Here is a 15,460-nt window from a genome sequence, read left to right as displayed (position 1 = left end):
AAGGTTAAATTTCCTCTTAAAAGTGTTACAAAAACACACTGTGACATTGAAACATAGGGTATTATAATAAATCTACTGAGAAAGGTTAAATTTCCTCTTAAAAGTGTTATGAAAACACACTGTGACATTGAAACATAGGGAGTGTCACAGTGTGTTTTCGTAACACTTTTAGTATGTATGTTTCAATGTCACAGTGTGTTTTCGTAACACTTTTAAGAGGAAATTTAACCTTTCTCAGTAGATTTATTATAATACCTTATGTTTCAATGTCACAGTATGTTTCATGCCTACGTGAACATAAAGTGACCTCACGTATTTGAGTCTTTCTGGTGGAGTTGATATCCAACTTAAGTTTTTTTTCTAAGCTACTAAAAACTATGGCAAAAAACAAAAATTTACTTCAAAACAATTCATAGCTGTTTATGGTAGGGATTTTGTTACCTAGTGTGAGAATATACATTTTTCATGCCATAAACTAGTTGCATTATTACAACATAAAAGCCTTTTGTGCAATTTTTTTTTTTACTACTTTATTGGAATCTGTTTCTCAACAACAACTTACAAAGTAGTTCTAATGATCAAAGTTTGTCAAGCAATCCTTTCTACATAGATAAAGAGATATTTTCTTTAAAAGGTAGTTGTATATATAAAACTCTGTGAAATTAACAGAATAAAAGCAATATACCCATAAAATAGTGTTCAAAATACCCTCTTTAAAATCTGTCTTTCACTAATATAGCAAGATAGGAGTATTAACAAAATTCCAAGTCAAAATCAACTGTTATGAGTTTAAGTTTCAGATTTCCTCTTAATAAAACAAAATGTTATAATACTATAGTTTTATTGGTAAGGTGCACTTCTTTCACACATACTTGTATAGAGTGTTAGTCACTTCCTTTTTGTGTGAGAAAAAATAGTTCCTACAAACACTCGAACTGACAAGTTTCAAAATTGGTGCTTCACGCTCGTTAAAGCTTATCGATTTATATATCAAGACCAAAAAATAAGTTAACTTAAAGAAAAAATATAAATATTCAGTGAAGATCATAATTAAACCTCAGTGTAAACATAAATCTAATTAGCTTATAAAAAAAAGATTAGTATAGACTATGGTTATTCTTCAAATGTGATGTTAAAGACAAACTATAGACAAATGTTTTCTGACACAAAGGGCATTGAAACACTGGTGCTCCTCCATGTTGTTTCCTATGTCTATACAATCCTGCTGCATAGAGAAAGGTTTTAGAACACACATCACATTGAAATGTCTGTCTTCGGCGATTGTGTCGATCCATGTGCCTCTTCAGAACCTGTCTATCATAGAAGTCTTGATGACAGATCGGACAATAAGGCCTCGTACCGCCACTCCGAGAAGACCGGTAGCCAAACTTTTTCGATTCTCTATACGAAGGACCTGAAAGTAAGAGAATATTCATTATAAAATTTCAATGATGTTATTGCATACATCTCAAGCAGAACCTCAATAATAAAAACTCCTTTGGGAGCACATTGATAACGAGGAAAAGTCACAATATTTGATACATTTTATATGGAAATGAGAATCACACTATAAAGTGACTAGTTTCTGTAGAAGTACTGACGAAGAGTGTAGAATGTGACATCACTCTTGTGTAAACTTCTGTAGCTTATATAGTCAATCATGCTTCATCACATTCCCATAACAACTAAATAACTGAAACAAAACAATCAATCATTGTAAACCATTAGATGATGAAGATGATAAACTGTGGTTATAAATAAGTAATAATGCTACGTTCATGTACGTGTACAAAATATGTAACTGTCCTATACCGTAAAACATAACCTACAAATCTGTTTTGGGTCATGTGTTCAGAAATAAATACTTTTCTTTAAAGACCAAGACAATCACATGACATACAACTACCCAATAATACACAATGATAAAATGACCCTGCTAGATCACAAGAACCTAAAACAAATGCAAATACATAGAAAGAAACTGGTTAATGTACATAATAGTAACAATACTGTAAAACACACCGGTTAAAATATATCAAGAGAAACACACATCGCTTCATAAAAAATGTACGGTGAAATAAACCGGTTAGTAAAGAAAAGAAAGTGTATAGAAGTATAATACAAGAAGCATTACAAGTTAATAGTAGAGTGACACAAATCCTGTGTTGGGATTCAGCCAGAGCTTAACTAAAATGGTACAACTTTTACTAAACTGGTCCAAAGAGTGATCTTACATGTATGTGTGCTCATATTTTCTAGTCGGACTTGCGTATAACAGTTTGTGAAGTTTAGCTTTTCCTTCCACTAACCCTAATATCCTCTTTAATGTTTAAGTTATCATTATCTGTACCATCTTTAACATGTAAACTGTGTAACTGTTGTGCCATCTATAAGACGAGTCTTGTCATCATAACCTAGTTGAATGCTGTAAAGATGCAAGAAATAAAACTGCTGCAATTACACGTACACAAATAAATACAAATTTATTTTGTAAGAAATAAATACACATTTTAATCTTGAGAACTTTCTTGGCCTATTTCTTCTCTAGCAGTTTTAACATGAACACACTCCTGTAGCAGCATACGTAGCTGTATGTATAAATGTACAGAAATATTATACAGACTACAAAAAGTACTTTCTTTTAAAATCACTTAAAAAATAAGTACATTGAACAGCACAGAGAATTACACAATATCACGACATCAATATTTACTAGAGTAAAAAAAAAAAGTTTTTAGAAATAGCATTTGTTTGAAGATACATACTACAATGAAAAAGGAGCCTCAAATAAACTTCCAATCTAAAAGACGATATATGACCGTTTTTCTGCACAAGTCTGCAACTGTTTGTAGAACTTCATTACTTCAATTAAAATTTCACAAACAGCTATATCCTCTCGTAAAAACTTACTTCAAACAGTAAAAAACTTCATTACCTCAATTAAAATTTCTCAAAAAGCTATATTCTCTCATAAAAATCTTACTTCAAACAGTAAAAAACTTCATTACCTCAATTAAAATTTCTCAAAAAGCTATATCCTCTCGTTAAAATCTTACTTCAAACAGTAAAAAAACTTCATTATCTCTTTTGGGTATTAAAAACTTTTGCAACAATACTAAGATTAAAACAAAAAGGTAAATAAATTTTCTTTAACAACAGTCATTTAATTACAATATCACCGAATACAATAAAATACATATTCATCAACTAACCTTAAATACACTTAATCTTTAAAAACTTGCAAGTTCTTTACACCAAGTGATTAGATATTGTACAAGTTTACTCGTATGTTGTGATCATTATAAAACAATGGTCTTACTGGCTGTAAAAAGTATTAAGGCCCGTTGCATTTACTGACCTACAACAGTTATCAGCCGAGACAAACGCACATCAAGTGTAACATTAAAACAGTTGAACACTGGTAGTGCATGTTCTGAACACACATTGATCTTACTGTTACAAAAAAAATCAATTCTGTCTAGGGTTCAACAAGCTTTAAACCTACAGAACATATGCTGTAAATAAAAGGTGGACCACAGTGACACCCAATAACGATACTAATGACACTACTTCTGTTACCACATAACTTCTGGAACTCACACCAAAAAAAATATTCAACTATTAGATTAAAGTACAAATTAATTTGACCCTAAAAAAATTAATACATCATAATTTCACTGTTTTTTTTTTATGCTGACTGTTTCATTATGATGTATTACTTTATGAAAGTTGTCAGACTTGTACAGAATTTTAATGTGATACTTTAATACAACATTAATTATGTTGTATTCCATGCAACTTTGTAAAATAACTTTTACATCACCCAATACTCCGAGCACTTGTAATCTTAGGCTGATTCACTGATTACAGAAGTAGAGTTTAATCATGAAGAAAGGTTTCTTGAATTACCAATAGTTTCATTTTCCTTTAATGAAGATAATTCATTAGTATGCCTAATGTATTCTTAATCTGGTATTTAAAACTCATTTACATGTCGTTTCTACATTTATAATGCCACACACAAAAAAGGAGCTACTTTTTCTACCCTCATACTACCTCATTACTTCAGCTGCAATTTAAACAAGATCTTCAAAATGGTGGGGCACCACAACAATTTGACTTAATTCTACTAACTGTTGGGGCACCACAACAATTTGACTTAATTCTACTAACTGTTGGGGTACCACAACAATTTGACTTAATTCTACTAACTGTTGGGGTACCACAACAATTTGACTTAATTCTACTAACTGTTGGGGCACCACAACAATTTGAACACCATTCAGTTTCCCAGAAAGCCAAGTGTTCAGATTAACCATCTGGTAGAAGAACCAAAACACAAACATTTTAAGTTGGGTAGAGTATCTCAAACTGGAATTAACTGTTATAGCTTCCACTCTCAATCTAAGACAAAAATAAAAAGCCCTTATACTAATGTATTAACGAGTTTCATTAATATCAATTAACAATGATCAACTGTTAGCAACAACACTAACTTTGGGGTACTATTCCCACTACACACTGGCCATAATAAGCAAAGAATAATGGTACGTCCACTAGTGAAACATTTCAGAGCAGCAATGACCCCATCCCATTCAACCAGCAGTATGTCTATATTAAATGCTTCCATGTCAGGTTTTATTTTGGAAATGAGCTCAAAAAAAGGCAAGTTTTATTGATTTTGCTTTTTGATGGTCTATGATAATACATGATTAAATTCAGGCATATAATTTAAAATACAGCAAAAAATGGTTTGCCCGAATTAATTCAAGCAACTCACGGAAAAGGTTAATCACACAAAACATCAAAGGGCTTCTGTAGTTGAATTAAACAGAGAAACAACGATCTTACAAGTCTTGTACTACTAAAATATATGGTTTGAAAACCCACACAACCACTATTGTAAAATTTTTTACAAAAACAACAGTGCAAGAAAAAACAATAGAGAGAACATACAGAACAGAGGTCTCTTGTTACATCTATAATAGCCTCATTTCTTTTACAATTATTATTGCTCTTTAAATTATCATCAAACTTTTTTAATGGTACATCTATTCATAATATAGGAATAAGGAACTGGAAGTAAACCTCTGACAAGGAAGCACTTATGAAGATCTCTCTCTCTGCTTAGCTCAATAATTATTATTTGTTTATACTGTTTATAAAAAAAAATTGATTATTTACTTTTCACACTTATTTTGTATTGTTGGCTTAGCTATAAACTTGCATGTAGGATTAACCTAAATCTTTTAAGCTTGCTGAACTTTGAGAGATATTATTGTATTACAAACAGAAATTTTGTTAATAGTGTCTGTATTTAACTGATGATCCAACACACTTTAGTAGTCTAAGGTTTTGCTTTTGTTTTGAATTGATTTCTGATATCAAGTAGCTGTCATTAGTTTATTAAATAATTAGGAATTTTCTGCCATTTTGATTTGTTAGATGTAATTTGGTTTTCAATCCCCCCCCAGTTAAACACATTACATATCAATTTACAGTTTTAAGTCATGGTTTTTGTGTATACTTTCCTTCAGTCACGATATTCATAATCAAACACAGACATGGGTAAGCTTTGAGCGCACTAGTTGGTACTTGACCATCAACAGCTTTTACTAAAATCTTTATAAACTTTTCCTGTCCTTTAAACATAATTTAAGAGTAATCAGGAAGATGGAAAAACTATGATTTATATCTGCTATCAATGTAAAGCTGATTAGCATTGCAGGTAAAAACATTGGTTTTTAGGATTCAAAAAATTGAACGTTATGGTATTATCACACTATCATGACAACTTCTTAATATTGGGTTCAATGGTTTATTTTTTTTTTGCAGATATAGTAATTCTGTATGCCACTTTTTAGCCAAATAAAGGTTCTTTCAGCCATCTGGTGTTAGAATTTATAGGTTTCAGTATTTTAATAAGATGGCTAGAGAAATTAACTCTCGATTTTCAGGTAAAAAAATATCCAACTAAATTACTACTAATAATAACTATATTATATATATTTTGTAAGTTCATCGGAGGGCATATCAAATGTTTATGGATTCTGGCAATGAAATTTCACGTGTCGTTGTAAACTCCTCTTCCATGTGAAGATCTTCGAACAGACGTGACAGGAGAAATGCATCCGAACACGTGAATGAATATTTTTGTGACGCTTCATGTCACTTCTTCTGGTGAAAGTTTTGTTACATACTTCACATGTGAACTTGGTAGTTTGTAAACTATAAGATGCACTAGAGTCTAGAAACACTCCAACAGGAAGGCCTTGCATTCTAAAACTTGAGCACATTTCTACATCGAAGAAAAAAAAAGGAAGAACAGGTGTAGTCAAATTTTACAACAGCCTATTTATTATTCTTACATTATATTTACTTAAAATAAACTGGAAATACATACTTTGTCAAGCCAAACTTCCAAACATCTACAATTTCTTTTGGTTGTTCTTTTAAGTTTGTTGTGTATAAAATGTGTTAATAATAATTACAACTGTAGCTCATCATTCTTTACAACTTAATAATGTTATCTATCATTAACCTCAACTAATGCTATATCACATTTTCAAGCCTCATCTTGATCATTTCAGTGAAATTGTTATATTTCACATCTTTTAAGACAGTGTGGTATTAGAACTATAATATGACATTTGAAAAAGTCTTAATTCAAGAAAACAAAATGTTAATACAAATTTCAAAAATTATATAGTATAATTCACATTGATATTTCAATTTTTTATGACAATCTTTAACAAAATGTCTAATGATAGCTTTTGTAAATGTTTTATCTGATTTATAAATTATCTTCTGTATAACTATGGCAGCATTTTCCAATTATTTGGAGAATATCCTAAACAAATAGGGGAATACATTATAACATGAAGTAATTAATTCTTGTACTAATGCTGCATATTTACCTTAACAATATAATTTCTATTACATCAGTTTTGAGCTGAATGTTGGAGTTTGAATTCTCATTTCTTTACACTCATATATAAAGACCACTTTTCAACTTAGAAAAAGTCAAAATGAAGAAACGAAAGAATTAAGACACTCTTTGTAAATTAAGCTATTAAGTAACTGAGAAAGACTACAAAGAAATACAAAACAGATTTTTTGAAATATATTTTATTCAGTAAAACAAAATCTGTCAGTACAAGTTGAGTTATAAAAAAACCTATTTTAGCTGGTATGTTGAAATCTGCCAGGTTAAATCACTGGTATTTACATACAGCCACCAGTTAAAACAATATCACAGTTAACCTTAAAACTTACCAGTAGTACGGCAGCTTGCGTCGGTGTCATTTCCTGCCAGGTATTACTTTGGTTGATTATCTTAATTATTGTTGAGTGAACTTGTTTATACATTTAAGGATCTTAACATAACTTCCTCTATGGACAAAACACAACGACTACATCATTCTGTCCATGAGTAGTTGCAAACACATGGAATAGTCAACTCAAGAGTAAAATGTACATTTGTCTTAACTAACATGGAAAGTAAAAACAAAATCAAAATGCAAGTACTGTTGAATGCCATGCAGGTCTGGCACCAGCCTTTCCCAGGTTGGGGGGGCTTTGTTGTCAAGAGGTGTAGATCACCAGCATGCTGGACACACTGGTTGGGTGGCTATAGCCTCCCCCCCAGCCTCCTTTTAGTGCCAGCCATGATGTTATGATAGTTTTATGAAGTGAATCAAAAGTTTTGTTATGATTTCTTATCAGTACCCAATAAGAGATTATATTCAGTAACTGAAAGTGGCACTTACTCAAAAGGTGTACAACAGTAATAATTTTGTATGTGGGCACAAGTCGATAAACCTTAAATTAATAAGCACAGTGAAAGTAAAACAATAAATTCAAAACATGTGTTTATTACAAATACATATTTACAAAATACAAATGTCATGGAAGAAACCCTAATACAAAATACGATAAATTAACAATTTTAGGCTCGACTAACAAATACACAGTTAAGGAAGAACACTTTACTCGGCGATTAGATGAAATCATATAAAATTAATAATTACTAAACCTTAAAATTAGCTAGAAATATCTGCTTTTCTACATTGTTCTAAGCTTTGCTTCCATGCAACGAAAAACAACTGCAAATGATCACCGATATTAAAACTTAGACATTCTTAGCATTATTGAGTTCTTGTAGATAATCAGATCAACTATAAAAGTAAATATCTCTTTCTTTCCCTCTTGTTTTTAAAAGTAGAGAAATGTATCTTTAACAAATCTTTTCACAAATACAAAAAACTAATAGATTATATTCTTAACACAAAACAAAAAGTTATAAATGTTACCCATCAAGAAGATCTTCCCTTCGACTTTATTGCCAAAGAATCAAATTAAATTGGAACAGTTTTCCAAAACAAAGTTACTAATTCATTATCTACATATGTTTCTAATCAAAACTGTGACCACAAAAGGATAAAACTTACACACAATTGATCTGTCATTCATACACTAAAGTGTAACAGTAATTTTAACATTCACACACTAAAGTGTAATAGTAAATTTAACATTCACACACTAAAATGTAACAGTAAATTTAACATTCACACACTAAAGTGTAACAGTAATTTTAACATTCATACACTAAAGTGTAACAGTAATTTTAACATTCATACACTAAAGTGTAACAGTAATTTTAACATTCATACACTAAAGTGTAACAGTAATTTTAACATTCATACACTAAAGTGTAACAGTAATTTTAACATTCATACACTAAAGTGTAACAGTAATTTTAACATTCCTACACTAAATTGTAACAGTAATTTTAACATTCATACACTAAAGTGTAACAGTAATTTTAACATTCCTACACTAAATTGTAACAGTAATTTTAACATTCCTACACTAAAGTGTAACAGTAATTTTAACATTCACACTAAAGTGTAACAGTAATTTTAACATTCATACACTAAAGTGTAACAGTAATTTTAACATTCCTACACTAAAGTGTAACAGTAATTTTAACACTCCTACACTAAAATGTAACTGATTTTAATCCCAAAAATTAGTTTTCTTATGTTCCGAATATTTAACTTCTGATCAGAGAAAGTTCAAGTAAACATCAACCTGGTAATAAGTATAGCTGAACAGTTATACCTTTCTTAGGTTCTTAATTACATAGAGTAAAACTAAACATCAACCTGGTAATAAGTATAGCTGAACAGTTATACCTTTCTTAGGTTCTTAGTTACATAGAGTAAAACTAAACATCAACCTGGTAATAAGTATAGCTGAACAGTTATACCTTTCTTAGGTTCTTAGTTACAAACATTAGAATGCTGCTAATGACATTTTTTACTGTAAATCCAATAATTTATGACATATATTAAAAATAATAAACTAAGCAGACATTCAAATGTTTGTCACTATAAGTTAATTTATGACATATAGTGATGAGTAAAGGACATTTCATCAAAACATACAAATTTTATACTGAAATACATGAATACAAACAGAAATAGAAAACAATTACAAAGAGTAACAATACACAAAATACTATAGAAAATATCAATATCTTACTTCTCTAAGTTTTAAGTCCATAAAATCACAAGTGACTTACTTGGAAAATGTATAAATATACAGACATCACTATAATTTGCTATTAAATAAGTTACTTGATTTGTGCATGAAATAAGATTAAGTGTCCAAACTTTGTAAGTTCTTTAACTGATTCCCTAAGGCCCAGCAGTCAGAAACTTAAATAAGTGAGCTGAAATATGCAATACTTTACAAAAATTTATAAATATATATACTCAAACATTTTATCACTTACCGATTTGTCAACAAGTGGCCAAATGTCGGAGAATGGGATGCGTAACCCAGTGGGCATCTACGTTAAGCATCATTTGAATAGAGAATACTAACATTAAAAAATAATCACTAATGAGCTAAGATGTTTTTACACAAGTTCACAGTGGTAAATCAAACTGAAATATTCCCGTTCAGAAACAGGATTCAACAACATCCAGACGTTATAAGTAACACATGACACTCTACAGATACATTAGATCATCGGCCCATCTATAGTCAAGAAGAGAAATTATGAAGGAGCTGGGCTATTAGTGGAAGTTAATAATTGATTATTGTCGACACTCTACAGATACACTAGATCATAATGGCAATATTTCAATTACTTGGATAGTTGGAATAATTCAAAAAGTAATAATTAGAAACAATAATTTCAAGACATTATTCAAAATTTTAATTAGTCGATAATTTTACATAATACTAACTGACGTGACCAGTTCTCACAGGTGATTGGTTATAGTGACTGAGTTTATCACCTCTTATAGTATGTTCAACCATATTTCGATTAGAACCCCAAAGGGTTGGGTTTGGGTTTTTAGAATTTTGAGCTAAGCTACACGAGAGCTATCTGCACTAGCCGTCCCTAATTTAGCAGTGAAAGACTAGAGGGAAGGCAGCTAGTCATCACCACACACCACTAACTCTTGGGCTACTCTTTTACCAATGAATAGTGGGATTGACCATCACATTTTAACACCCCCACGGCTGAAAGGGCAAGAATGTTTGGTGGGACGGGGATTCGAACCCGCGATCCTCAGATTGCGAGTCAAGCAGTCTAACCACTTGGCCTTGCCGGGCCCAAACCCGAAAGGAACCTCTATACAAAATATTCAAGATTTTGAAGACAATAAGGAACCATTTAGGTTTTCAAGGCTGTCTTTACACATCCAATACAACACTAAAAGATAAATGTACTAAATAAAATTTATCACATTTTAAAAGTTTTGAGATGGCTTGACTGGGTAATGAAAAAAGCTTTAATATAAATTTTATGATCCTCAGGTATCACATTTTCAATAATGGCTACTTGTATTTTTTTTCTTCAAAATTCTGCATTACATTTAATCTGAAACAAATTTTGAGATATTACAACCACTCATTTTTCTTGAGCTGTATAATCTTATTTTGCTACCTATTGAGTCATGGAAATTAGACGTATCCTATAAAACATTAATTATTTAATAAGCCACAGAAAAGTCCATTTTTTACAAAATATCAACCAAACTAGTGACCTTTGTGTTGCTAGTAGAGTGCTTCAGGGGGCAGTGCTGTACTTCTGATGTCTTTTTATTCATGTTAGTGATACTGATAGGAGCATAATTAGCAATTAATTACATTAAACTCTTGGGTATTTCGAGCTACCTTGAAGATATTACAGAATGTTTTGGGACCAATTGGTAAGTTGGACAAATATAGGTCTTTCCATAATAGCATGTGCAAGATAATGCATCTGGGATATTAACTGGATCACACATTTAATACAGATGGGAACTCTCTCAATAGTGTAATGACAAAAAAGTACTTGGCATAGTGGTGGTCAAGTCACTGAAGCAGTGCTCGATTACTAGTAGTAAAGCTAACAGAATTTAAAGCATTTTCTTAAACATACTTATTATATATCCAAAGTATAGCTGAGTGACTAAATACGTTGATTAGTGTCACATAAAATAATCAAATGATTTAAATTAGTGTTTCTGATTATTACAATTATCCAAGTATCAGGGGAGAATAATCGATTAATCAGCCCAATAATTAAGTGATTAGCAAGTTCCATCAATTGCCCCTTCTCTACACAAATCATTAGTTAGGCCTAAATTGGAATACTATATATGGTTTAGTTCTCTCTATCTAAGAAAGGATACTGACTTATTGGAATGTTCTGAGGAAGGCTACAAGCATGACTCTTGAGAGGGAAGGGTTATCCTACAGGGGAAAAAAAAAGAAAAAAAGAGTAAGAATTGATCTTATTTGAGTTTACAAGGTTTTCTGGGGGAATCAATAGGACAAAGGCCTCCAATTTCTTTGTACTACATTCTAAAGGTAATGGTATAAGACACATGTTTACGAGTTGGAAAAGGTTCCAATTAAAACAGTTGTATTTTTCAAACAACGTGTTTGACATATCGAATGAGTTGCTAACAGCAGTAATGGAAGTTTTAAGAGGAAAACAATTATTCATTGAAAAATAAAAGTTGGGTTTAAATTTTTACTTTCTCAAGTGTAGGTCCAAATGATCCCTTGTTTTTTGTATGTTATATTTCTTGTAAACCAAAATAAATCTGTACTTCTATATTAGTATTCATATTGTAAAGACATGTCATTACCTCCTGCCAGTAATGATATACATTCCCAAGATTTAATTAAAACCATTGGAGTGGACACTCGTGTGATATTTGTATCTCAGAAATAGTCAGAAAACTAAATATTATGGTTGGTAATCACATACATATCTAAATTAAGTAATACCCCCCCCCCTTCATTCTCAATAAAATAAAATGCAGGAATTTCTCAATGAGTGTAAAAGTAAATTTGCAAGAGTAAGTGTTGGAAGCCAGAGGCTACTTATCTTTGATGCACAATTAATTTACGATACACAGTTGTCATGTTCTTTTGTTGTTGTTTCATTTATTGCTTGTCATTATTTGAGAGAATTATTTAGATATTTAATTATGCTGTTGTCCTAATCACTAATACATCTCTGATAAAGATTTCCAAACAGGCATCTAGTGTGCATTTGTTAATAAATTTTATTAACCTTTGCAACTTTCTTTAGTTTGTGATAACAGAGGTAAGAAACTGCAGTAATCTTGATCAGAAAAGGCTGGGTGATTAGTAGAATTTGATAAATAATTAATTGTTAAGCTCAGTTTACATTAAAAAAACTCAATTACCCTCATGCGAGACTTGAATAGCTGGAAGAATCAGAAACATTAACTTCGATTAATTGATTATTTTTGTGATATTAATCATTTTAATAATAATTTCGTCTAACTGATTATTTTACACGACACTAATTGATGCTCATACATAATGGATTATATCTATCAATCGAGTTAATGACTCGGCTCCACTCATATATTTATATGCACATTAATAAGCCAACGGGGATCTAGGTACCAAATGGATAATGTATTTGTAAAGACACTATTACATTTGGTACTGGTTGTCCAGATTTTTTTTTATTAATTACCCTTATACTAATTACTGAGCAATCAGTTTTGGTTTATGTGGATTAACATTTAGGAAAAACATTACTCTTTATGCTTACCATACCTCAAAGGAATATTACTGGAACTGTTTGGGTACCCTACTGATGACTTAGAGCAATCTAATCACTATACTTATAGCCTCGGCTTTAGTTCTCAAATCTCACGTGCATAATTTTATAATAATATTAGGAAAAAACATTACTCTTTATGCTTACCATACCTCAAAGAAATATTACTGGAACTGTTCGGGTACCCTACTGATGACTTAGAGCAATCTAATCACTATACTTATAGCCTCGGCTTTAGTTCTCAAATATCTGGTGCATAATTTTATAACATTCATTATTTTAAGCAAGATTATTGTACTGGATTCATTAACTTGAATGTTTTTATTATCTGATCTGAATATCTTATTTTTGATTAGATCTTAATAACATATGTAACCAAGCACTATACAGTAGTGTTTCAGAAAGGAAATCAAACTTTTGTGACTATAAAATTTTAAGTAGTTTCTAAAGTAATATTTGTCCACTTTATCAGGAAGAATTCATATACACTTTGTTAGCTTAATAGTTTTATTTCAGAAATCAGTTTTATAAATAAAATATGCTTATCAAAAACACGTGTGTAACTGTTGGTGCTGCAAAGTAACGTGTAACAGTGTGCATTACATATGCTGCTGCAATTTGTCTTTGTGTAATGTGTAGAGTTCATTTCATCGTAACTTAGGTTTACATTACTAGCATGAAACCCATGCCCAGTGTCAACTTGTACGACAGAATGAAGCAAAGAAGCCTTGATACTATAAATGAGCATTTCAATCATGTTCATTAGGAAAGAAAACCTACCATTTCTCTTTCTTTCCAAAGCAATGTCACATAAAACTTACTAGTAATACTATTAGTAACAGTTAATTCTTTCTAACTGAATACTTCAGTTTATTAAAACATTTCTTTTTAATGTTAACTTATGTAAATGAAACTGAAGTGACTAAGTCTTACTCTGATCATTGTGGAACATTGGATATTTTTAAGTAAATATCTGATGAAAAGTTGTGTGAAAGAGAATTTCTTACTGTGATTATTCTAAGTTACATTAAAATATCAAAAATATGGTTTTATAAGATGAAGTATGTAATTAGAAGTTCATAGATTTTGTTCATGATAGAAATATTACATTGGGTAGAAAAAGTAAACAAGTTTTTCTTTTCACAGACTTACATATGTTATAACTTATACCATAGTATAGTTATACTCATGTTGTTGTGCCTTTACGTTTTGTAAAGATGCCCAATGTTAATCACCAATGACTGTCGAGTAACTTGTTTAATAGATTAATCAATTTAATGTAAATAACTGGATGATCTAATATTATTATCAATAAGTAAATAATATAGGACTAGTCTTAGCCGAAATTTATCAAAATTTAAGTGTCGAGTCTTATGAAGTGAATTTTGGGTTATTTTTAGTTTAAGCTTTAAAACTATCTCAAATTGACTCATAAAACAATTTCTACCTGAAAAAAAATTAAAACTGTGATCGCCCTGTGTATCACTATACCGTACGAGATATTTCAGATAATCGTTCTTTGAAAGTTTAAGCGTTTTTTTTGTTATATAATTTTAACTAGATTTCAACTCTGCTACGCTAGTTACTTACCTGTGTACTTTGATCTATCTAGATTTCAGAGACGAAAAGAAAACAACATCCAATTTTAAATTTCAATTACTCAGTCATAGACTGATGTAGTGATACCTTGGTCTGTGACTGTGAATGCGACTGGGCTGTTAGGCTACATTATGTTTCTCTCCGTTTTAACGATATCAGCGCAATGTGCAAGCTATTTTCTAAAGTAAATAATTGTTTTTAAAACAAGTTTATCTAAAAAGTGTTTTTATTTCTCTTTGACTAGGCTATATAAATAAAAATACCGTTTAATACACCAACTGAACACTACCCACTTAGCCTTAACTTTAGTCGTATACATAACAGCACAACCTAAGCCTTAAAATGCATACAACAACGCGGTATTTAGTTTATGACGTGTGTGTGTGTATAAATATATAGCAATTTATAGTCGTTAGGTGGTCATAATTGCCTTTATTAACACCATTATCAAAATTTCAACACAACGTGTGAAAAAATATAGCCAAAACATGTTATGACATGACAAAATGTAAAGAGTGTTACATTTTTAATCAGTTATTTTGTAGTTGATTGCAATCTTACTAAAATAATAAGTATGTTGTATTTTTCAATTTCCTTACGTTCAGTTTCTATGTTTGTTCACCAGATAGCCACCAATCGGCAGCACCCACAGCGACATCTCTTAACCGAATAGCAGGATTGACTTTCACTATTATAACACCCCAAGTTTATTTGTTTGTTTTGAATTTCGCGCAAAGCTACACGAGGGCT

The 15,460-nt window shown here is 30.9% G+C and overlaps 1 long non-coding RNA gene across 1 annotated transcript; it reads right to left on the bottom strand.

The window, feature by feature from the left end:
- Nucleotides 1-1,004: 1,004 nt before the first annotated feature.
- On the bottom strand, nt 1,005-15,093 carry LOC111087601. Its single transcript, XR_002612276.1, has 3 exons — nt 14,702-15,093; nt 9,800-9,856; nt 1,005-1,414 (listed from the first exon to the last, which is right to left on the bottom strand). It is a non-coding gene; the product is annotated as an uncharacterized LOC111087601 (long non-coding RNA).
- Nucleotides 15,094-15,460: the final 367 nt, after the last annotated feature.

Source organism: Limulus polyphemus, unplaced genomic scaffold (genome assembly GCF_000517525.1).
Source record: "Limulus polyphemus unplaced genomic scaffold, Limulus_polyphemus-2.1.2 Scaffold2359, whole genome shotgun sequence".
Classification (NCBI taxonomy): Eukaryota; Metazoa; Arthropoda; class Merostomata; order Xiphosura; family Limulidae; genus Limulus; species Limulus polyphemus.
This window is presented reverse-complemented; position numbering and strand designations above follow the sequence as displayed.